The sequence below is a fragment of the Lampetra fluviatilis genome, chromosome 70 (assembly GCF_964198595.1).
Source record: "Lampetra fluviatilis chromosome 70, kcLamFluv1.1, whole genome shotgun sequence".
NCBI classification, from domain to species: Eukaryota; Metazoa; Chordata; class Hyperoartia; order Petromyzontiformes; family Petromyzontidae; genus Lampetra; species Lampetra fluviatilis.
In genome coordinates, this window is record NC_136344.1 from 260835 (window position 1) to 287148 (window position 26314).

The following is a 26314-nucleotide window of genomic DNA, read 5'->3' on the forward strand; positions in this document are numbered from 1 at the left end:
ACTATACACTACATTATACACTACACTATACACTACACTATACACTACACTATACACTACACTATACACTACTATACACTACACTATACACTACACTATACACTACACTATACACTACATTATACACTACACTATACACTACACTATACACTATACACTACATTATACACTACACTATACACTACATTATACACTACACTATACACTACATTATACACTACACTATACACTACATTATACACTACACTATACACTACACTATACACTACACTATACACTACATTATACACTACACTATACACTACACTACTACACTATACACTACATTATACACTACACTATACACTACATTATACACTACACTATACACTACACTATACACTACACTATACACTACTATACACTACACTATACACTACACTATACACTACACTATACACTACATTATACACTACACTATATACTACACTATACACTACACTATACACTACACTATACACTACTATACACTACACTATACACTACACTATACACTACACTATACACTACACTATACACTACATTATACACTACACTATACACTACACTATACACTACACTATACACTACACTATACACTACTATACACTACACTATACACTACACTATACACTACACTATACACTACACTATACACTACATTATACACTACACTATACACTACACTACTACACTATACACTACATTATACACTACACTATACACTACATTATACACTACACTATACACTACACTATACACTACACTATACACTACACTATACACTACTATACACTACACTATACACTACACTATACACTACACTATACACTACATTATACACTACACTATACACTACACTATACACTATACACTACATTATACACTACACTATACACTACATTATACACTACACTATACACTACATTATACACTACACTATACACTACATTATACACTACACTATACACTACACTATACACTACACTATACACTACATTATACACTACACTATACACTACACTACTACACTATACACTACATTATACACTACACTATACACTACATTATACACTACACTATACACTACACTATACACTACACTATACACTACACTATACACTACTATACACTACACTATACACTACACTATACACTACACTATACACTACATTATACACTACACTATATACTACACTATACACTATACACTACATTATACACTACACTATATACTACACTATACACTACACTACATTATATACATGTGTGTGTACATGTGTGTGTGTGTGTACATGTGTGTGTACATGTGTGTCTGTATGTGTACATGTGTGTGTGTGCACATGTGTGTGTGTATGTATGTGAGTGTGTGTACATGTGTGTGTGTGTACATGTGTGTACATCTGTGTGTGTGTACATGTGTGTGTGTACATGTGTGTACATGTGTGTGTGTGTACATGGGTGTGTGTACATGTGTGTACATGTGTGTGTGTGTGTACGTGTGTGTACATGTGTGTGTGTACATGTGTGTACATGTGTGTGTGTGTACATGGGTGTGTGTACATGTGTGTACATGTGTGTGTGTGTGTACATGTGTGTGTACATGTGTGTGTGTACATGTGTGTGTACATGTGTACATGTGTGTGTGTGTACATGTGTGTGTACATGTGTACATGTGTGTGTGTGTGTACATGTGTGTGTACATGTGTACATGTGTGTGTGTGTGTACATGTGTGTGTACATGTGTACATGTGTGTGTGTGTGAGTGCACAGGGCTCGGCATTGAACCTGTCCTCCTGGCCCTGCTGCTGTGTGTACATGTGTGTACATGTGTACATGTGTACATGTGTGTGTGTACATGTGTGTGTGTACATGTGTGTGTGTACATGTGTGTGTGTATGTGTGTGTGTGTGTACATGTGTGTGTGTACATGTGTGTGTGTACATGTGTGTGTGTACATGTGTGTGTGTACATGTGTGTGTGTGTGTGTACATGTGTGTGTGTACATGTGTGTGAGTGCACAGGGCTCGGCATCGAACCTGTCCTCCTGGTCCTGCTGCTCTACATGTGTGTACATGCGTGTGTGTGTGTACATGTGTGTGTGTGTGTGTGTACATGTGTGTACATGTGTGTGTGTGTACATGTGTGTACATGTGTGTACATGCGTGTGTGTGTGTGTACATGTGTGTGTGTGTGTGCACATGTGTGTACATGTGTGTGTGTGTACATGTGTGTACATGTGTGTGTGTGTACATGTGTGTACATGTGTGTGTGTGTACATGTGTGTGTGTGTGTACATGTGTGTACATGTGTGTGTGTGTGTGTACATGTGTGTGTGTGTGTGTACATGTGTGTACATGTGTGTGTGTGTACATGTGTGTACATGTGTGTGTGTGTACATGTGTGTACATGTGTGTGTGTGTGTACATGTGTGTGTGTGTACATGTGTGTACATGTGTGTGTGTGTACATGTGTGTGTGTGTGTACATGTGTGTACGTGTGTGTGTGTGTGTACATGTGTGTGTGTGTGTACATGTGTGTACATGTGTGTGTGTGTGTACATGTGTGTGTGTGTGTACATGTGTGTGTACATGTGTGTGTGTGTGTGTACACGTGTGTGTGTGTGTGAGTGCACAGGGCTCGGCATCGAACCTGTCCTCCTGGCCCTGCTGCTGTGTGTACGTGTGTGTGTGTACATGTGTGTATACGTGTGTGTGTGTGTACATGTGTGTGTGTGTACATGTGTGTGTGTGTACATGTGTGTGAGTGCACAGGGCTCGGCATCGAACCTGTCCTCCTGGTCCTCCTGCTGTGTGTACGTGTGTGTGTGTACATGTGTGTATACGTGTGTGTGTGTGTGTACATGTGTGTGTGCGGCAAAACAACCTCCTACCTCCTCGCGGTGCCGGACGGGCAACACTGTCGTGGGCAGTGCTGTGGGGGGAGGGCCAATGCCCATTGGCCTCTCCCCTCATGGCGTCTGTGACCACCACAGTGGCTAAACGGGGGCTCTGGACGGGTGCGAGGGGCTGGTAACCCCTCCACCTTCAATTAACCACCACTAAACTACGAAGTAAACATAAACCTGTAATTAATAAGCTTGTGCCGGAGGCCCCGGGGGGTCAGGCTTTTATGACGTCTCCTGGCCAAACCCCATTTGGCGGAGCCAGGAGATTGAATTTTAACCCTCGGGGCTCCTCCAGAAACAACGAAAAACCATTGCGGATGGCCACGTGGAATGTTCGAACGCTCACTGCGGAGGAGAGGCTGCCACTCCTCTGTCGGGAGCTGGACCGGTACCGCCTGGATCTCTGTGGCATTCAGGAGGTCCGGTGGACCGGTTCTGGCTCCTGCCACCATGAGGGGTGGACAGTCCTCTACTCGGGGCAGGAGACTGCCAAACAACAGGGTGTGGCTCTTCTTCTGAACAAAAGAATGAAGGGGGCGTGGGAGCGTGGCGGTGAGGTGTGGGAAGCTGTAAGCCCCAGGATACTTTGGGCTCGCCTTCCCATCAACCAGAGGCGAGGAGTGGTGGTCGTGGTTACTTACGCCCCCACCGAAGACGAACATCCGTGGAGGGATGCAGGCAAAGCCGATGAGTCAGACGCTTTCTATGACCTACTGTCACAGGTGCTGGCTAAAGTGGCCACTCGGGACAGAGTCATCTTGTTGGGTGACTTCAATGCCCGAGTTGGTCATGATGCTGGCACCTGGTCTGGAGTGATTGGAAGGCATGGGCCAGATCAGCTCAATAACAACGGTAGGAGGCTGCTAGATTTCTGTGCAGCCCATGGGCTTGTAATTACCAACACGCTCTTCCGGCATCGGCGCATCCACACAACATCATGGATGCATGCCGGGTCCAAGCAAGAACATCTGCTGGACTACGTAGTGACGGACCAGCGGATGCGAGCCCATGTCCTTGACACCAGGACCTACCGTGGAGCTGATCTGCCCTCTGACCATCGACTAGTCATCTGTAAGATGCGCCTGCCATTCTTCCACTCCGGTGGTGGGTGTACACCCAGGATCCCATTCCAACCAAAAGTGGCCTGGTCTAAGTTAGCTGATGAAAGTTGCAAGCGAGAATTTCATCATCGCTTGCAGCTGGGGTTGGCATCGTCCCCCACTCCACCTGATGTCGAGGGTAAATGGGCGAGGTTTAAGACTGTGACTCATGCAGCTGCAATGGCTGCTTTGGGTACGCGGTCCAGACCTCCCCGGGAACCCTGGCTGACGGAGGAGGTGTTCAGGTTAATTGAGAAAAAGCGACAGGCCCACTCTCATCGCCTACAGCATCCCACGTCAGAGAATGAGGAGGTTTACCGCAGCCTTCGCTCGGAGGTTCGGAGAGCCGTAAGGCGTTGTAAGGATGGGTGGTGGTCGCGGGTTGCTGAGGAGATGGAGTCTGCCTCAGTGGCCCGCGATCACAAATCACTATTTAACTCCATCAAAAAAGTAACCTGCAGCGCCACACCTATTACCATCATTAGAGGAAAAAACGGTGATCCAATCTCCGACCGCCAGGAACAGGTTTGCAGATTTGCTGAGCATTTCTGTGAGGTCCTGGGGGAGGGAAAATCTCTCAGCCAGGAAAACATCATGGCACAAAGTGGGGATAACCCTGCTGAGGCTGCGGTGCCTCAAATATTGGAAGAGGTCACCCCCTGTGAGTGGCTGGCTGAGGTACCGGCTGTTGAGGAAGTACTGAGGGCGATCCGGAGTCTGAGACCAGGGAAGGCACCGGGCAGAGATGATCTCCCAGGCGAAATGCTGAGGGAGGGTGGCGTTTGTGCACAGACTGCCCTATATGACATCATAACAACAGTCTGGACCACTGGACGGGTTCCGCAGGACTGGAAGGATGCCCTGGTGGTCCCCCTCTTTAAGAAGGGGGACCGCACAGACTGTAACAACTACAGGGGCATCTCACTCCTCAGTGTGCCGGGTAAGGTCCTGGCAAGGATTATTCAACATCGCCTTGCTAGGCATGCTGAGGAGAGGCTTGCGGAGCCCCAATGTGGTTTCAGGAAAGGGCGGTCCTGCACAGATGCCATATTTTCTGTCCGTCTGCTACAGCAGAGGTGTAGGGAATTCCAAAAAGACCTACATCTCTGCTTTATTGACCTGGTCAAGGCCTATGATACCATCAGTAGGACTGGGCTCTGGGTTGTTCTTCGTGCTTTCGGAGTCCCTGACCCTCTGCTCACGATCATTAAGGACCTTCATGATGGTGAGCGGGCCCGGGTAAAACTACGTGGCCGGGAGTCGGAGCCTTTCCCTGTACACCTTGGGGTGCGACAGGGATGTCCTCTGGCTCCCACATTATTTAACATCTATTTCGACTGCGTAGTTCGTGAAGCCTTCAATAGCTGTACCGGGGGAATTACCATTTGGTACAGATATAATGGGAGGCTGATCGACGCCCGGGTGCGATCAAGGGATGGCTCCCTATTGGTCAACCACGTTATGTATGCCGATGATTTGGTAATAGCTGCTCATTCAGAAGAGGAGTTGGAGACGCTGCTGCTGAGGCTGGAGTGTGCCACTAAGAGGTGGGGCCTTACCATCAGCCCCACCAAAACTAAGCACCTGCCTGGGTATTTTGTACCATCGGGCACTCCGCCCCCACAACTCCCAATCGGTGATGGGGCAGTTGTGGAGAGAGTAGAGAGTTTCCCATACCTGGGCAGTGTGCTCATGACCAGCTCCAGTTTATCAGCAGAGGTCTCACTCCGAATCAGTCGAGCGGCAATATCTTTTCATCGGTTGCGTAACGCTGTGTGGAAGCTACCTGGTCTGTCGCTCCGCACGAAGCTTCATGTCTTCTCGGCCACGGTCATTCCCTCCCTTCTCTACGCTTGCGAAACGTGGACCCCCCTAGTGGAGCATCTTCGCCGGTTGGAAACATTTAGGCTGGCCTGCCTACGATCCATCCTGGGTTTGACCAGGCTGGATTGTGTGAGGAGCTCACAAGTCCTTGAAAGATCTGGGCAAAGTCCCATCAGTGAGCTCCTCCGGCAGGCAAGGCTGCGTTGGCTGGGTCATGTAGCCCGCATGCCCAGCCACCGCATGCCTAAACAGCTTTTGTTCGGCCGGATCGAGAGGGCTAAACGGGCGCGGCACGGGCTAGAGAAGAGATGGAGTGATGTGGTACAGGAGGACGTGGAGCTGAGTGGACTTGCCGATGACTGGTACCAGCGGTGTCAAGATCGGCCTCAGTGGAGGAGGCTCGTGAAGGACGCTACTGGGCAGTTGGAGGCAGTCGCCCTCCAACAACAACGGAGGGCGGAGGAGCGACGCTCACAACAACGAGCGGAGCGCCGGGTGGCTAAAGCACGGCAAGTTGGCACAGTAGGGGGCACAGGTGGTGCATCAGCCAGTCATCTCGGTCATCTCGGTCAGTCGACCCGTGGCACCTGGGTCTGCCCCGTGACCTCCTGCCAGCGGGCGTTCGACACTTCACGTGGCCTCAAGGTGCACATGGCCTGGCACAAGCGTCGTGGTGACGTCACCGCCACTTAGTGGCGAATGGCGGTTGTTGTGTGTACATGTGTGTGAGTGCACAGGGCTCGGTATCGAACCTGTCCTCCTGGTCCTCCTGCTGTGTGTACGTGTGTGTGTGTACATGTGTGTATACGTGTGTGTGTGTGTGTACATGTGTGTGTGTGTACGTGTGTGTGTGTGTGTACATGTGTGTGAGTGCACAGGGCTCGGCATCGAACCTGTCCTCCTGGTCCTGCTGCTGCCCGCAGCCCTGGCGCTGACGCTGGGCGCGATGTGCCTCTTCTGCAAGAAAAGGTGACCACAAAGATTCATCTTCTTGGTTCTTTCGGTAAAGTCACGTAGAAGGGAAATAATAAAGTAATAAAAATGAAACATCATAAAAGGATTATTTTTGTACGATAAAAATAAAGCATGATAAAATATGTATTTTAGCAGAATAAAATGAAACGTGACGAAATAATTATTTTATTAAAATAAAAATAAAACATCATAAAATTGTTTTTTTTATCATGCTTTAATACACCCAAACAGATGTCCACTCTATGGGAACCTCATTTGCCAGTAAAAATATGATAATTGTTTTTTTTACCCTTCTATCTGGCAACAAAACTGACACCTCTTTTACAAGGAGTCATGTTTGCATAGACCACAATACCTGCAGCCGTAATGCAAACAAAAAACATAACTCTGATCATGTATGCACTGTCCTTGAAGTTGATTGGTCCACACCCGAGACAGCTTTCCTTAGAGCCTAGTCTCACATGGTGTTGGACCAGATGACGCCAAAAGGCGCACAACTCAACGACAACGCACCATCAGAGTATGAGAGCTCGGGTGAAGCATCTACACTATGGGAACCTCATTTGCCAGTAAAAATATAAAAAGGTGTCAGTTTTGTTGCCAGAGAGAAGGGTAAAAAAACAATTATCAGATGTCCACTCGTGTGGGTGTTGTGCTGTTGTTGTTGTGGGTCGGGGGGGGGTTGACTGTTGTTGTTGGCTGTTGTTGACTGTTGTTGTTGTTGGTGGTGGTGGTGGTTAGGCCGCCTAAGAAAGAGGAGGCAAGGAAGGTGACAGCAGACGTGAAGCAATGGTGATGTCATCACCATCATCATCGCCATCATCATCATCGCCATCATTACTACCATCATTACTACCATCACCATCTTCATCATCGTTACCATCATCACCATCATCACCATCATGATCACCATCATCATCGCTACCATCACCATCATCATCACCATCATGATCACCATCATCATCGCTACCATCACCATCATCATCACCATCATGATCACCATCATCATCGTTACCATCATCACCATCATCACCATCATGATCACCATCATCATCGCTACCATCACCATCATCATCACCATCATGATCACCATCATCATCGCTACCATCACCATCATCATCACCATCATGATCACCATCATCATCGCTACCATCACCATCATCATCACCATCATGATCACCATCATCATCGCTACCATCATCACCATCATCATCACCATCATCATCACTACCATCATCATCATCACCATCATCACCATCATCATCACCATCATCATCGCTACCATCATCACCATCATCACCATCATCATCACCATCATCACCATCATCGTCACCATCATCATCACCATCATCACCATCATCATCGCTACCATCATCACCATCATCACCATCATCATCACCATCATCACCATCATCGTCACCATCATCATCACCATCATCATTATTACTACCATCATCATTACTATCATCACCATCATCATCACCATCATCATCATCACCATCATCATTACTATCATCACCATCATTACCACCATCATCACCACCATCATCATCATCACCATCATCATCGCTACCATCATCATCACCATCATCACCATCATCATCATCACCACCATCATCGCCATCATTACTACCATCATTACTACCATCACCACCATCATCGCTACCATCATCATCACCATCATCGCCATCATCATCATCATCACCATCATCGCCATCATCGCTACCATCATCATCATCACCATCATCACCATCATCGCTACCATCATCATCATCACCATCATCACCACCATCTTCACCACCATCACCACCACCATCATCACCATCATCATCACCACCACCATCATCGCCATCATCATCATCACCACCACCATCATCATCACCACCATCATCACCACCTTCACCACCACCATCATCATCATCATCATCACCACCACCATCATCATCACCACCACCTTCACCACCACCACCACCACCATCACCACCACCATCATCACCATCATCACCACCACCATCATCACCATCATCACCACCATCACCACCACCACCACCATCATCATCACCACCACCTTCACCACCACCACCACCATCACCACCACCATCATCATTACCATCATCATCACCACCATCATCACCATCATCATTAACACCATCACCACCATCACCACCACCATCATCACCATCATCATCACCTTCACCACCATCATCATCATCACCACCATCATCATCACCACCACCACCACCATCACCACTATCACCATCACCACCATCATCACCATCATCATTAACACCATCATCACCACCACCACCATCACCACCATCACCACCATCATCATCACCACCATCACCACCACCACCATCACCACCATCACCACCATCATCATCACCATCATCATCACCACCATCACCACCATCACCACCATCACCACCATCACCATCATCATCACCACCATCACCACCACCACCACCATCACCACCATCACCATCACCACCACCACCATCACCACCATCACCACCATCACCATCACCACCATCACCATCACCACCATCACCACCATCACCATCACCACCATCACCACCATCACCATCACCACCATCACCACCATCACCATCACCACCATCACCACCATCATCATCACCACCATCACCATCACCACCATCACCACCATCACCATCACCACCATCACCACCACCATCACCATCACCACCATCACCACCATCACCACCATCACCATCACCACCATCATCATCGCCACCATCATCACCATCATCATCACCACCATCACCACCATGACCATCACCACCATCACCACCATCACCACCATCATCATCACCACCATCATCACCATCATCATCACCACCACCATCACCACCATGACCATCACCACCATCACCACCATCATCATCACCACCATCATCACCATCATCATCACCACCATCACCACCATCACCACCATCACCACCATCATCACCATCACCATCATCACCACCATCACCACCATCACCATCACCACCATCACCACCATCACCATCACCACCATCACCACCATCACCATCACCACCATCACCATCACCACCATCACCATCACCACCATCACCACCATCACCATCACCACCACCACCATCATCACCACCATCACCATCACCACCATCGCCATCACCACCATCACCACCATCACCATCACCACCATCACCACCATCACCATCACCACCATCACCATCACCACCATCACCATCACCACCATCACCATCACCACCATCACCACCATCACCACCATCACCATCACCACCATCACCACCATCACCATCACCACCATCACCACCATCACCACCATCACCATCACCACCATCACCACCATCACCATCACCACCATCACCACCATCACCATCACCACCATCACCACCATCACCATCACCACCATCACCACCATCACCATCACCACCATCACCACCATCACCACCATCACCATCACCACCATCACCACCATCACCACCATCACCATCACCACCACCATCATCACCATCACCATCACCACCATCACCATCACCACCATCACCATCACCACCACCATCACCACCATCACCATCACCACCATCACCACCATCACCACCATCACCATCACCACCATCACCACCATCACCACCATCACCATCACCACCATCACCACCACCACCACCATCATCACCACCATCACCACCATGATCATCACCACCATCACCACCATCACCACCATCACCACCATCACCACCATCACCATCACCACCATCACCACCATCACCATCACCACCATCACCACCATCACCACCATCACCATCACCACCATCACCACCATCACCACCATCACCATCACCACCATCACCACCATCACCACCATCACCATCACCACCATCACCACCATCACCATCACCACCATCACCACCATCACCACCATCACCATCACCACCATCACCACCATCACCATCACCACCATCACCACCATCACCATCACCACCATCACCACCATCACCACCACCACCATCACCACCATCACCACCATCACCATCACCACCATCACCACCATCACCATCACCACCATCACCACCATCACCATCACCACCATCACCACCATCACCACCATCACCATCACCACCATCACCACCATCACCATCACCACCATCACCACCACCACCATCACCACCATCACCACCATCACCACCATCAACGTCACCACCACCATCACCACCATCACCACCATCACCATCACCACCATCACCACCATCACCACCATCACCATCACCACCATCACCACCACCACCACCATCATCACCACCATCACCACCATGATCATCACCACCATCACCACCATCACCACCATCACCACCATCACCATCACCACCATCACCACCATCACCATCACCACCATCACCACCATCACCACCATCACCATCACCACCATCACCACCATCACCACCATCACCATCACCACCATCACCACCATCACCACCATCACCATCACCACCATCACCACCATCACCATCACCACCATCACCACCATCACCACCATCACCATCACCACCATCACCACCATCACCATCACCACCATCACCACCATCACCATCACCACCATCACCACCATCACCACCATCACCATCACCACCATCACCACCATCACCACCATCACCATCACCACCATCACCACCATCACCACCATCACCATCACCACCATCACCACCATCACCATCACCACCATCACCACCATCACCACCATCACCATCACCACCATCACCACCATCACCATCACCACCATCACCACCATCACCACCATCACCATCACCACCATCACCACCACCATCATCACCACCATCACCACCATGATCATCACCACCATCACCACCATCACCATCACCACCATCACCACCATCACCACCATCATCATCACCACCACCACCATCACCACCATCACCACCATCACCACCATCAACGTCACCACCACCATCACCACCATCACCACCATCACCACCACCACCATCACCACCATCACCACCACCACCATCACCACCATCACCACCATCACCACCACCACCATCACCACCATCACCACCACCACCATCACCACCATCACCACCATCACCACCACCACCATCACCACCATCACCACCACCACCATCACCACCATCACCACCATCACCACCACCACCATCACCACCATCACCACCACCACCATCACCACCATCACCACCATCACCACCACCACCATCACCACCATCACCACCACCACCATCACCACCATCACCACCATCACCACCACCACCATCACCACCATCACCACCACCACCATCACCACCATCACCACCATCACCACCACCACCATCACCACCATCACCACCACCACCATCACCACCATCACCACCACCACCATCACCACCATCACCACCATCACCACCACCACCATCACCACCATCACCACCACCACCATCACCACCATCACCACCATCACCACCACCACCATCACCACCATCACCACCACCACCATCACCACCATCACCACCATCACCACCACCACCATCACCACCATCACCACCACCACCATCACCACCATCACCACCATCACCACCACCACCATCACCACCATCACCACCACCACCATCACCACCATCACCACCATCACCACCACCACCATCACCACCATCACCACCACCACCATCACCACCATCACCACCATCACCACCACCACCATCACCACCATCACCACCACCACCATCACCACCATCACCACCATCACCACCACCACCATCACCACCATCACCACCACCACCATCACCACCATCACCACCATCACCACCACCACCATCACCACCATCACCACCACCACCATCACCACCATCACCACCATCACCACCACCACCATCACCACCATCACCACCACCACCATCACCACCATCACCACCACCACCATCACCACCATCACCATCACCACCATCACCACCATCATCACCATCATCACCATCAACGTCACCGCTCGAAACCCAACGTGTTCCTCAACCCCTCCCCGTGCCATGGAGAAGGCCCATGTCCCGAAACGTCGTCCCTGCACGCACACACGCCGTGGTGATGGTCGCCTCTTCAGCCCTCTAACCAACGGTCGTGTCTCTGTCTCTGTGTCTCTCTGTGTGTCTGTGTCTGTGTGTCTCTGTGTCTCTGTCTCTGTCTCTCTGTCTCCGTGTCTCCGTGTCTCCGTGTCTCTGTGTCTCTGTGTCTCTGTCTCTGTGTCTCTGTGTCTCTGTGTCTCTGTGTCTCTGTGTCTGTCTCTGTGTCTCTGTGTCTCTGTGTCTCTGTCTCTGTCTCTCTGTCTCCGTGTCTCCGTGTCTCTGTGTCTCTGTCTCTCTGTCTCTGTGTCTCTGTGTCTCTGTGTCTCTGTGTCTCTGTGTCTACGTGTCTCTGTGTCTCTGTGTCTCTGTGTCTCTGTGTCTACGTGTCTCCGTGTCTCTGTCTCTGTCTCTCTGTGTCTCTGTGTCTCTGTGTCTCTGTGTCTCCGTGTCTCTGTCTCTGTCTCTCTGTGTCTCTGTGTCTCTGTGTCTCCCTGTGTCTCTGTGTCTCTGTGTCTCTGTGTCTCTGTCTCTCCGTGTCTCTGTGTCTACGTGTCTCCGTGTCTCTGTCTCTGTCTCTCTGTGTCTCTGTGTCTCTGTGTCTCTGTGTCTCTGTGTCTCCGTGTCTCTGTCTCTGTCTCTCTGTGTCTCTGTGTCTCTGTGTCTCCCTGTGTCTCTGTGTCTCTGTGTCTCTGTGTCTCGGTGTCTCTGTGTCTCTGTGTCTCCCTGTGTCTCTGTGTCTCTGTGTCTCTGTGTCTCTGTGTCTCCCTGTGTCTCTGTGTCTCGGTGTCTCTGTGTCTCTGTGTCTCTGTGTCTCTGTGTCTCCCTGTGTCTCTGTGTCTCTGTGTCTCTGTGTCTCCCTGTGTCTCTGTGTCTCTGTGTCTCTGTGTCTCTCTGTGACTCTGTGTCTCCGTGTCTCTGTGTCTCTGTGTCTCTGTGTCTCTGTCTCTCTGTGTCTCTGTGTCTCGGTGTCTCGGTGTCTCTGTCTCTCCGTGTCTCTGTGTCTCCGTGTCTCGGTGTCTCTGTGTCTCTGTGTCTCGGTGTCTCGGTGTCTCTGTGTCTCTGTCTCTCCGTGTCTCTGTGTCTACGTGTCTCCGTGTCTCTGTCTCTCTGTCTCTGTGTCTCTGTGTCTCTGTCTCTCTGTCTCTCTGTGTCTGTCTCTGTCTCTCTGTGTCTCTGTGTCTCTGTGTCTGTGTCTCTGTGTCTCTGTGTGTCTCTGTGTCTCTGTGTCTGTCTCTGTCTCTCTGTGTCTCTCTCTGTGTCTCTGTGTCTCTGTGTCTCTGTGTCTCCGTGTCTCTGTCTCTGTCTCTCTGTGTCTCTGTGTCTCTGTGTCTCCCTGTGTCTCTGTGTCTCTGTGTCTCTGTGTCTCGGTGTCTCTGTGTCTCTGTGTCTCCCTGTGTCTCTGTGTCTCTGTGTCTCTGTGTCTCCCTGTGTCTCTGTGTCTCGGTGTCTCTGTGTCTCTGTGTCTCTGTGTCTCCCTGTGTCTCTGTGTCTCTGTGTCTCTGTGTCTCCCTGTGTCTCTGTGTCTCTGTGTCTCTGTGTCTCTCTGTGACTCTGTGTCTCCGTGTCTCTGTGTCTCTGTGTCTCTGTCACTCTGTGTCTCTGTGTCTCGGTGTCTCGGTGTCTCTGTCTCTCCGTGTCTCTGTGTCTCCGTGTCTCGGTGTCTCTGTGTCTCTGTGTCTCGGTGTCTCGGTGTCTCGGTGTCTCTGTGTCTCTGTCTCTCCGTGTCTCTGTGTCTACGTGTCTCCGTGTCTCTGTCTCTCTGTCTCTGTGTCTCTGTGTCTCTGTGTCTCTGTCTCTCTGTGTCTGTCTCTGTCTCTCTGTGTCTCTGTGTCTGTGTCTCTGTGTCTCTGTGTGTCTCTGTGTCTCTGTGTCTGTCTCTGTCTCTCTGTGTCTCTCTCTGTGTCTCTGTGTCTCTGTGTCTCTGTGTCTCCGTGTCTCTGTCTCTGTCTCTCTGTGTCTCTGTGTCTCTGTGTCTCCCTGTGTCTCTGTGTCTCTGTGTCTCTGTGTCTCGGTGTCTCTGTGTCTCTGTGTCTCCCTGTGTCTCTGTGTCTCTGTGTCTCTGTGTCTCTGTGTCTCCCTGTGTCTCTGTGTCTCGGTGTCTCTGTGTCTCTGTGTCTCTGTGTCTCTGTGTCTCCCTGTGTCTCTGTGTCTCTGTGTCTCTGTGTCTCCCTGTGTCTCTGTGTCTCTGTGTCTCTGTGTCTCTCTGTGACTCTGTGTCTCCGTGTCTCTGTGTCTCTGTGTCTCTCTGTGTCTCTGTCTCTCCGTGTCTCTGTGTCTCTGTGTCTCTGTGTCTCTCTGTGTCTCTGTGTCTCTGTCTCTCTGTGTCTCTGTGTCTCGGTGTCTCGGTGTCTCTGTCTCTCCGTGTCTCTGTGTCTCTGTGTCTCCGTGTCTCCGTGTCTCTGTGTCTCTGTCTCTCTGTGTCTCCGTGTCTCCGTGTCTCCGTGTCTCCGTGTCTCTGTCTCTCTGTGTCTCTGTGTCTCCGTGTCTCTGTGTCTCCGTGTCTCCGTGTCTCTGTGTCTCTGTGTGTCTCTGTGTCTCTGTGTCTCCGTGTCTCTGTGTCTCTGTCTCTCTGTGTCTCGGTGTCTCGGTGTCTCTGTGTCTCTGTCTCTCTGTGTCTCTGTGTCTCTGTGTCTCTGTGTCTCCGTGTCTCTGTGTCTCTGTCTCTCTGTGTCTCCGTGTCTCCGTGTCTCCGTGTCTCTGTGTCTCTGTCTCTCTGTGTCTCTGTGTCTCTCTGTCTCTCTGTGTCTCCGTGTCTCTGTGTCTCTGTCTCTCTGTGTCTCTCTGTGTCTCTGTGTCTCTCTGTGTCTCCGTGTCTCCGTGTCTCTGTGTCTCTGTCTCTCTGTGTCTCTGTGTCTCTGTCTCTCTGTGTCTCTGTGTCTCCGTGTCTCGGTGTCTCGGTGTCTCTGTGTCTCTGTCTCTCCGTGTCTCTGTGTCTACGTGTCTCCGTGTCTCCGTGTCTCTGTGTCTCGGTGTCTCGGTGTCTCTGTGTCTCTCTGTCTCTCCGTGTCTCTGTGTCTCTGTGTCTCCGTGTCTCCGTGTCTCTGTGTCTCTGTGTCTCTGTCTCTCTGTGTCTCCGTGTCTCCGTGTCTCCGTGTCTCCGTGTCTCTGTCTCTCTGTGTCTCTGTGTCTCCGTGTCTCTGTGTCTCCGTGTCTCCGTGTCTCCGTGTCTCTGTGTCTCCGTGTCTCCGTGTCTCTGTGTCTCCGTGTCTCTGTGTCTCTGTGTCTCTGTGTCTCTGTTTCTCTGTGTCTCTGTGTCTCCGTGTCTCTGTGTCTCTGTCTCTCTGTGTCTCGGTGTCTCGGTGTCTCTGTGTCTCCGTGTCTCCGTGTCTCCGTGTCTCCGTGTCTCTGTGTCTCTGTGTCTCTGTGTCTCTGTGTCTCTGTGTCTCCGTGTCTCTGTGTCTCTGTCTCTCTGTGTCTCCGTGTCTCCGTGTCTCCGTGTCTCTGTGTCTCCGTGTCTCTGTCTCTCTGTGTCTCTGTGTCTCCGTGTCTCTGTGTCTCCGTGTCTCCGTGTCTCTGTGTCTCTGTGTCTCTGTGTCTCCGTGTCTCCGTGTCTCTGTGTCTCCGTGTCTCTGTGTCTCTGTGTCTCTGTGTCTCCCTGTGTCTCTGTGTCTCGGTGTCTCTGTGTCTCTGTGTCTCTGTGTCTCCCTGTGTCTCTGTGTCTCTGTGTCTCTGTGTCTCCCTGTGTCTCTGTGTCTCTGTGTCTCTGTGTCTCTCTGTGACTCTGTGTCTCCGTGTCTCTGTGTCTCTGTGTCTCTGTGTCTCTGTCTCTCTGTGTCTCTGTGTCTCGGTGTCTCGGTGTCTCTGTCTCTCCGTGTCTCTGTGTCTCCGTGTCTCGGTGTCTCTGTGTCTCTGTGTCTCGGTGTCTCGGTGTCTCGGTGTCTCTGTGTCTCTGTCTCTCCGTGTCTCTGTGTCTACGTGTCTCCGTGTCTCTGTCTCTCTGTCTCTGTGTCTCTGTGTCTCTGTCTCTCTGTCTCTCTGTGTCTGTCTCTGTCTCTCTGTGTCTCTGTGTCTGTGTCTCTGTGTCTCTGTGTGTCTCTGTGTCTCTGTGTCTGTCTCTGTCTCTCTGTGTCTCTCTCTGTGTCTCTGTGTCTCTGTGTCTCCGTGTCTCTGTCTCTGTCTCTCTGTGTCTCTGTGTCTCTGTGTCTCCCTGTGTCTCTGTGTCTCTGTGTCTCTGTGTCTCGGTGTCTCTGTGTCTCTGTGTCTCCCTGTGTCTCTGTGTCTCTGTGTCTCTGTGTCTCTGTGTCTCTGTGTCTCCCTGTGTCTCTGTGTCTCGGTGTCTCTGTGTCTCTGTGTCTCTGTGTCTCTGTGTCTCCCTGTGTCTCTGTGTCTCTGTGTCTCTGTGTCTCCCTGTGTCTCTGTGTCTCTGTGTCTCTGTGTCTCTCTGTGACTCTGTGTCTCCGTGTCTCTGTGTCTCTGTGTCTCTGTCTCTCTGTGTCTCTGTGTCTCGGTGTCTCGGTGTCTCTGTCTCTCCGTGTCTCTGTGTCTCCGTGTCTCGGTGTCTCTGTGTCTCTGTGTCTCGGTGTCTCGGTGTCTCGGTGTCTCTGTGTCTCTGTCTCTCCGTGTCTCTGTGTCTACGTGTCTCCGTGTCTCTGTCTCTCTGTCTCTGTGTCTCTGTGTCTCTGTGTCTCTGTCTCTCTGTGTCTGTCTCTGTCTCTCTGTGTCTCTGTGTCTGTGTCTCTGTGTCTCTGTGTGTCTCTGTGTCTCTGTGTCTGTCTCTGTCTCTCTGTGTCTCTCTCTGTGTCTCTGTGTCTCTGTGTCTCTGTGTCTCCGTGTCTCTGTCTCTGTCTCTCTGTGTCTCTGTGTCTCTGTGTCTCCCTGTGTCTCTGTGTCTCTGTGTCTCTGTGTCTCGGTGTCTCTGTGTCTCTGTGTCTCCCTGTGTCTCTGTGTCTCTGTGTCTCTGTGTCTCTGTGTCTCCCTGTGTCTCTGTGTCTCGGTGTCTCTGTGTCTCTGTGTCTCTGTGTCTCCCTGTGTCTCTGTGTCTCTGTGTCTCTGTGTCTCCCTGTGTCTCTGTGTCTCTGTGTCTCTGTGTCTCTCTGTGACTCTGTGTCTCCGTGTCTCTGTGTCTCTGTGTCTCTCTGTGTCTCTGTCTCTCCGTGTCTCTGTGTCTCTGTGTCTCTGTGTCTCTCTGTGTCTCTGTCTCTCTGTGTCTCTGTGTCTCGGTGTCTCGGTGTCTCTGTCTCTCCGTGTCTCTGTGTCTCTGTGTCTCCGTGTCTCCGTGTCTCTGTGTCTCTGTCTCTCTGTGTCTCCGTGTCTCCGTGTCTCCGTGTCTCCGTGTCTCTGTCTCTCTGTGTCTCTGTGTCTCCGTGTCTCTGTGTCTCCGTGTCTCCGTGTCTCTGTGTCTCTGTGTGTCTCTGTGTCTCTGTGTCTCCGTGTCTCTGTGTCTCTGTCTCTCTGTGTCTCGGTGTCTCGGTGTCTCTGTGTCTCTGTTTCTCTGTGTCTCTGTGTCTCCGTGTCTCTGTGTCTCTGTCTCTCTGTGTCTCGGTGTCTCGGTGTCTCTGTGTCTCCGTGTCTCCGTGTCTCTGTGTCTCTGTGTCTCTGTGTCTCCGTGTCTCCGTGTCTCTGTGTCTCCGTGTCTCTGTGTCTCTGTGTCTCTGTGTCTCCCTGTGTCTCTGTGTCTCGGTGTCTCTGTGTCTCTGTGTCTCTGTGTCTCTGTGTCTCCCTGTGTCTCTGTGTCTCTGTGTCTCTGTGTCTCCCTGTGTCTCTGTGTCTCTGTGTCTCTGTGTCTCTCTGTGACTCTGTGTCTCCGTGTCTCTGTGTCTCTGTGTCTCTGTGTCTCTGTCTCTCTGTGTCTCTGTGTCTCGGTGTCTCGGTGTCTCTGTCTCTCCGTGTCTCTGTGTCTCCGTGTCTCGGTGTCTCTGTGTCTCTGTGTCTCGGTGTCTCGGTGTCTCGGTGTCTCTGTGTCTCTGTCTCTCCGTGTCTCTGTGTCTACGTGTCTCCGTGTCTCTGTCTCTCTGTCTCTGTGTCTCTGTGTCTCTGTCTCTCTGTCTCTCTGTGTCTGTCTCTGTCTCTCTGTGTCTCTGTGTCTGTGTCTCTGTGTCTCTGTGTGTCTCTGTGTCTCTGTGTCTGTCTCTGTCTCTCTGTGTCTCTCTCTGTGTCTCTGTGTCTCTGTGTCTCTGTGTCTCCGTGTCTCTGTCTCTCTGTGTCTCTGTGTCTCTGTGTCTCCCTGTGTCTCTGTGTCTCTGTGTCTCGGTGTCTCTGTGTCTCTGTGTCTCCCTGTGTCTCTGTGTCTCTGTGTCTCTGTGTCTCTGTGTCTCTGTGTCTCCCTGTGTCTCTGTGTCTCGGTGTCTCTGTGTCTCTGTGTCTCTGTGTCTCTGTGTCTCCCTGTGTCTCTGTGTCTCTGTGTCTCTGTGTCTCCCTGTGTCTCTGTGTCTCTGTGTCTCTGTGTCTCTCTGTGACTCTGTGTCTCCGTGTCTCTGTGTCTCTGTGTCTCTGTCTCTCTGTGTCTCTGTGTCTCGGTGTCTCGGTGTCTCTGTCTCTCCGTGTCTCTGTGTCTCCGTGTCTCGGTGTCTCTGTGTCTCTGTGTCTCGGTGTCTCGGTGTCTCGGTGTCTCTGTGTCTCTGTCTCTCCGTGTCTCTGTGTCTACGTGTCTCCGTGTCTCTGTCTCTCTGTCTCTGTGTCTCTGTGTCTCTGTGTCTCTGTCTCTCTGTGTCTGTCTCTGTCTCTCTGTGTCTCTGTGTCTGTGTCTCTGTGTCTCTGTGTGTCTCTGTGTCTCTGTGTCTGTCTCTGTCTCTCTGTGTCTCTCTCTGTGTCTCTGTGTCTCTGTGTCTCCGTGTCTCTGTCTCTGTCTCTCTGTGTCTCTGTGTCTCTGTGTCTCCCTGTGTCTCTGTGTCTCTGTGTCTCTGTGTCTCGGTGTCTCTGTGTCTCTGTGTCTCCCTGTGTCTCTGTGTCTCTGTGTCTCTGTGTCTCTGTGTCTCTGTGTCTCCCTGTGTCTCTGTGTCTCGGTGTCTCTGTGTCTCTGTGTCTCTGTGTCTCTGTGTCTCCCTGTGTCTCTGTGTCTCTGTGTCTCTGTGTCTCCCTGTGTCTCTGTGTCTCTGTGTCTCTGTGTCTCTCTGTGACTCTGTGTCTCCGTGTCTCTGTGTCTCTGTGTCTCTCTGTGTCTCTGTCTCTCCGTGTCTCTGTGTCTCTGTGTCTCTGTGTCTCTCTGTGTCTCTGTGTCTCTGTCTCTCTGTGTCTCTGTGTCTCGGTGTCTCGGTGTCTCTGTCTCTCCGTGTCTCTGTGTCTCTGTGTCTCCGTGTCTCCGTGTCTCTGTGTCTCTGTCTCTCTGTGTCTCCGTGTCTCCGTGTCTCCGTGTCTCCGTGTCTCCGTGTCTCTGTCTCTCTGTGTCTCTGTGTCTCCGTGTCTCTGTGTCTCCGTGTCTCCGTGTCTCTGTGTCTCTGTGTGTCTCTGTGTCTCTGTGTCTCCGTGTCTCTGTGTCTCTGTCTCTCTGTGTCTCGGTGTCTCGGTGTCTCTGTGTCTCTGTCTCTCTGTGTCTCTGTGTCTCTGTGTCTCTGTGTCTCCGTGTCTCTGTGTCTCTGTCTCTCTGTGTCTCCGTGTCTCCGTGTCTCCGTGTCTCCGTGTCTCTGTGTCTCTGTCTCTCTGTGTCTCTGTGTCTCTCTGTCTCTCTGTGTCTCCGTGTCTCTGTGTCTCTGTCTCTCTGTGTCTCTCTGTGTCTCTGTGTCTCTCTGTGTCTCCGTGTCTCCGTGTCTCTGTGTCTCTGTCTCTCTGTGTCTCTGTGTCTCTGTCTCTCTGTGTCTCTGTGTCTCCGTGTCTCGGTGTCTCGGTGTCTCTGTGTCTCTGTCTCTCCGTGTCTCTGTGTCTCTGTGTCTCCGTGTCTCCGTGTCTCTGTGTCTCTGTGTCTCTGTCTCTCTGTGTCTCCGTGTCTCCGTGTCTCCGTGTCTCTGTGTCTCCGTGTCTCTGTCTCTCTGTGTCTCTGTGTCTCCGTGTCTCTGTGTCTCCGTGTCTCCGTGTCTCTGTGTCTCTGTGTCTCCGTGTCTCCGTGTCTCTGTGTCTCCGTGTCTCTGTGTCTCTGTGTCTCTGTGTCTCTGTTTCTCTGTGTCTCTGTGTCTCCGTGTCTCTGTGTCTCTGTCTCTCTGTGTCTCGGTGTCTCGGTGTCTCTGTGTCTCCGTGTCTCCGTGTCTCCGTGTCTCTGTGTCTCTGTGTCTCTGTGTCTCCGTGTCTCCGTGTCTCTGTCTCTCTGTGTCTCCGTGTCTCCGTGTCTCCGTGTCTCCGTGTCTCCGTGTCTCTGTCTCTCTGTGTCTCTGTGTCTCCGTGTCTCTGTGTCTCCGTGTCTCCGTGTCTCTGTGTCTCTGTGTCTCCGTGTCTCCGTGTCTCCGTGTCTCTGTGTCTCTGTGTCTCTGTGTCTCGGTGTCTCTGTGTCTCGGTGTCTCGGTGTCTCTGTGTCTCCGTGTCTCCGTGTCTCTGTGTCTCCGTGTCTCCGTGTCTCTGTGTCTCTGTGTCTCTGTGTCTCCGTGTCTCTGTGTCTCTGTGTCTCTCTGTCTCTCTGTGTCTCTGTGTCTCCGTGTCTCTGTGTCTCTGTCTCTCTGTCTCTCTGTGTCTCTGTGTCTCTGTGTCTCTCTGTGTCTCTGTGTCTCCGTGTCTCTGTGTCTCTGTGTCTCTGTGTCTCTGTGACTCCGTGTCTCCGTGTCTCCGTGTCTCTGTGTCTCTGTCTCTCTGTGTCTCTGTGTCTCTGTGTCTCTCTGTGTCTCTGTGTCTCCGTGTCTCCGTGTCTCTGTGTCTCTGTGTTTCTGTCTCTCTGTGTCTCCGTGTCTCTGTGTCTCTGTCTCTCTGTGTCTCTGTGTCTCGGTGTCTCTGTGTCTCTGTGTCTCTGTGTCTCTGTGTCTCTCTGTCTCTGTGTCTCTGTGTCTCTGTGTCTCCGTGTCTCTGTGTCTCCGTGTCTCTGTGTCTCTGTGTCTCTGTGTCTCTGTGTCTCTGTGTCTCTGTGTCTCTGTCTCTCTGTGTCTCGGTGTCTCTGTGTCTCTGTGTCTCTGTGTCTCTGTGTCTCTGTCTCTCTGTGTCTCCGTGTCTCTGTGTCTCTGTCTCTCTGTGTCTCTGTGTCTCTGTGTCTCTGTGTCTCCGTGTCTCTGTGTCTCCGTGTCTCTGTGTCTCTGTGTCTCTGTGTCTCTGTGTCTCCGTGTCTCCGTGTCTCCGTGTCTCTGTGTCTCTGTGTCTCTCTGTGTCTCCGTGTCTCTGTGTCTCCGTGTCTCTGTGTCTCTGTCTCTCTGTGTCTCGGTGTCTCGGTGTCTCTGTGTCTCTGTGTCTCTGTGTCTCTGTCTCTATGTGTCTCCGTGTCTCTGTGTCTCTGTGTCTCCGTGTCTCTGTGTCTCTGTCTCTCTGTGTCTCCGTGTCTCTGTGTCTCCGTGTCTCTGTGTCTCTGTCTCTCTGTGTCTCTGTGTCTCTGTGTCTCTCTGTGTCTCTGTGTCTCCGTGTCTCTGTGTCTCTGTCTCTCTGTGTCTCGGTGTCTCGGTGTCTCTGTGTCTCTGTGTGTCTCCGTGTCTCTGTGTCTCTGTGTCTCCGTGTCTCTGTGTCTCTGTCTCTCTGTGTCTCCGTGTCTCTGTGTCTCCGTGTCTCTGTGTCTCTGTCTCTCTGTGTCTCTGTGTCTCTGTGTCTCTCTGTGTCTCTGTGTCTCGGTGTCTCTGTCTCTCTGTGTCTCCGTGTCTCTGTGTCTCGGTGTCTCTGTCTCCCTGTGTCTCTGTGTCTCTGTGTCTCTGTGTCTCTGTGTCTCTGTGTCTCGGTGTCTCGATGTCTCTCTGTGTCTCTGTGTCTCTGTGTCTCTGTGTCTCTGTGTCTCCGTGTCTCTGTGTCTCTGTGCCTGTCTCTGTGTCTCTGTCTCTCTGTGTCTGTATCTGTCTCTGTCTCTCTGTGTCTCTCTCTGTGTCTCTGTGTCTGTGTCTCTGTGTCTCTCTGTGTCTCTGTGTCTGTGTCTGTCTCTGTCTCTCTGTGTCTCTGTCTCTCTGTGTCTCTCCGTGTCTCCGTGTCTCTGTGTCTGTGTCTGTCTCTCTGTGTCTCTCTCTGTGTCTCTGTGTCTGTGTCTCTGTGTCTCTCTGTGTCTCTGTGTCTGTGTCTGTCTCTGTCTCTCTGTGTCTCTGTCTCTCTGTGTCTCTCCGTGTCTCCGTGTCTCTGTGTCTGTGTCTGTCTCTCTGTGTCTCTCTCTGTGTCTCTGTGTCTGTGTCTCTGTGTGTCTCTGTGTCTCTGTGTCTGTGTGTGTGTCTCTGTCTCTCTGTGTCTCTCTGTGTCTCTCTGTCTCTCTGTCTCTGTGTCTCTGTGTCTGTGTGTGTGTCTCTTTCTCTCTGTGTCTCTCTGTGTCTCTGTGTCTCTGTGTCTCTCTGTCTCTGTGTCTCTGTGTCTCTGTGTCTCTGTCTTTGTGTGTCTCTGTGTCTCTGTCTCTCTCTGGCTTCCTGTCTCTCTGTCTCCCTGTGTCTCTGTGTCTCTGTGTCTCTGTCTTTGTGTGTCTGTGTCTCTGTGTCTCCGTGTCTCTGTGTCTCTGTATCTCTGTGTCTCTGTCTCCCTGTGTCTCTGTGTCTCTGTGTCTCTGTCTCCCTGTGTCTCTGTGTCTCTGTGTCTCTGTCTCTGTGTCTCTGTGTCTCTGTCTTTGTGTGTCTCTGTGTCTCTGTGTCTCTATGTGTCTCTGTCTCTCTGTCTCTGTCTCTCTGTCTCTCTGTCTCTGTGTCTCTCTCTGTGTCTCTCTGTCTCTGTGTCTCTGTGTCTCTCTGTCTCTGTGTCTCTGTGTCTTTCTCTGTGTCTCTGTGTCTCTCTGTCTCTGTGTCTCTGTGTCTCTCTCTGTGTCTCGGTGTCTCTGTGTCTCTGTGTCTCTCTGTCTCTCTGTCTCTGTGTCTCTGTGTCTCTGTCTCTCTGTCTCTCTGTGTCTTTGTGTCTCTGTGTGTCTGTCTCTCTGTGTCTCTGTCTCTGTGTCTCTGTGTCTCTGTCTCTCTGTCTCTCTGTGTCTCTGTGTCTCTGTCTCTGTGTCTCTGTGTCTCTGTGTCTCTGTGTCTCCGTGTCTCTGTGTCTCTCTGTCTCTCTGTCTCTCTGTGTCTCTGTGTCTCTGTGTCTGTCTCTGTGTCTCTGTGTCTCTGTGTCTCTCTGTCTCTGTGTCTCTGTGTCTCTCTGCAGGCCACTTGTGAAGACACCGATTCTGGTCGCCGAGTAAGACCCCCTCCCCTCTCCCTCCCCCCCTCTCCCTCCCCCCCTCTCCCTCCCCCCCTCTCCCTCCCCCCCCTCTCCCTCCCCCCCTCTCCCTCCCCCCCTCTCCCTCCCCCCCTCTCCCTCCCCCCCTCTCCCTCCCCCCCTCTCCCTCCCCCCCCTCTCCCTCCCCCCCTCTCCCTCCCCCCCCTCTCCCTCCCCCCCTCTCCCTCCCCCCCTCTCCCTCCCCCCCTCTCCCTCCCCCCCTCTCCCTCCCCCCCTCTCCCTCCCCCCCCTCTCCCTCCCCCCCTCTCCCTCCCCCCCTCTCCCTCCCCCCCCTCTCCCTCCCCCCCCTCTCCCTCCCCCCCTCTCCCTCCCCCCCTCTCCCTCCCCCCTCTCCCTCCTCCCCCTTCTATATGCGAGTCTATGGGTCTCCGTGCGAGTAGTCTCTGGGTCCCCCCCCACCACCCCCCCCCCCACTCACCACCACCCCCACCCCCCCCCCCACCCACTACCACCCCACCTACCAACACCCCCCACCCACCACTACCCTCCCACCCACCACCACCCCCCCCACCCACCCCCCCCCCACCCACCAACACCCCCCCACCCACCACCCGCCCCACCCACCAACACCCCCCCACCCACCACCCCCCCCACCCCTCACCCCCCCCACCCACCCTCCCCACTCCCCCCCACCCACCACCCCCCCCACCGACCCCCCCCACCCCACCCCCCCACTTGACACGGTTCTGCTCACCTCAGCGCTGCGTGACCCCCACCCCCCACCCCCTGCTCAGGTTCCCGGCCTGCTACCTGAGGTTGTCCGACGATCACGGCCACGGCCTCTCTCAGGAGTTCCAGGTAGGTGGGCAGGGTCGGTGAGATGTTGACTACCTCGCCTGGTACACAGGAGGTCGTGGGTTCCATCCCAAACACTGGGAGATGTTGACTACCTCGCCTGGTACGCAGGAGGTCGTGGGTTCCATCCCAAACACTGGGAGATGTTGACTACCTCGCCTGGTACACAGGAGGTCGTGGGTTCCATCCCAAACACTGGGAGATGTTGACTACCTCGCCTGGTACACAGGAGGTCGTGGGTTCCATCCCAAACACTGGGAGATGTTGACTACCTCGCCTGGTACACAGGAGGTCGTGGGTTCCATCCCAGACACTGCGAGATGTTGACTACCTCGCCTGGTACACAGGAGGTCGTGGGTTCAATCCCAGACACTGGGAGATGTTGACTACCTCGCCTGGTACGCAGGAGGTCGTGGGTTCCATCCCAGACACTGGGAGATGTTGACTACCTCGCCTGGTACGCAGGAGGTCGTGGGTTCCATCCCAAACACTGGGAGATGTTGACTACCTCGCCTGGTACACAGGAGGTCGTGGGTTCCATCCCAAACACTGGGAGATGTTGACTACCTCGCCTGGTACACAGGAGGTCGTGGGTTCCATCCCAAACACTGGGAGATGTTGACTACCTCGCCTAGTACACAGGAGGTCGTGGGTTCCATCCCAGACACTGCGAGATGTTGACTACCTCGCCTGGTACACAGGAGGTCGTGGGTTCAATCCCAGACACTGGGAGATGTTGACTACCTCGCCTGGTACGCAGGAGGTCGTGGGTTCCATCCCAGACACTGGGAGATGTTGACTACCTCGCCTGGTACACAGGAGGTCGTGGGTTCAATCCCAGACACTGGGAGATGTTGACTACCTCGCCTGGTACGCAGGAGGTCGTGGGTTCAATCCCAGACACTGGGAGATGTTGACTACCTCGCCTGGTACGCAGGAGGTCGTGGGTTCCATCCCAGACACTGGGAGATGTTGACTACCTCGCCTGGTACACAGGAGGTCGTGGGTTCCATCCCAGACACTGGGAGATGTTGACTACCTCGCCTGGTACGCAGGAGGTCGTGGGTTCCATCCCAGACACTGGGAGATGTTGACTACCTCGGCTGGTCTACAGGAGGTCGTGGGTTCCATCACGACCATGACGATGCCTGCTGCTGCTGTTGTAGATGTGGAGTCTGCTTCTCTCTCATCATCATCATCACGGTGGCTAGGAGATGTTGACTACCTCGCCTGGTCTACAGGAGGTCGTGGGTTCGATCCCGACCTTTGTCTATGTATATACACACCGCTGCTGCTTCTCACAGCACTTGCCCCTATAGTTTGTTCGAGGCTACCTGGGGGATCTTTGTCTGTGTGTGTGTAGGCCCTGCCACCCACAGACCTCAAGCAGACAACGCTGACGGCTTCACTGCCAGACAACGTCACCAAGAATCGCTTTGCCCAATACGTTCCTTGTGAGTGCTCAC

At 52.4% G+C, this 26314-nt stretch overlaps 1 long non-coding RNA gene across 1 annotated transcript; it reads left to right on the forward strand.

Annotated features, from left to right (window-relative positions):
* The first annotated feature begins 7564 nt into the window (after window positions 1-7564).
* LOC144952888 (uncharacterized) lies at window positions 7565-24852 on the forward strand. The gene is made up of 3 exons (XR_013640709.1): window positions 7565-7617; window positions 23979-24011; window positions 24788-24852. It is a non-coding gene; the product is annotated as an uncharacterized LOC144952888 (long non-coding RNA).
* Window positions 24853-26314: the final 1462 nt, after the last annotated feature.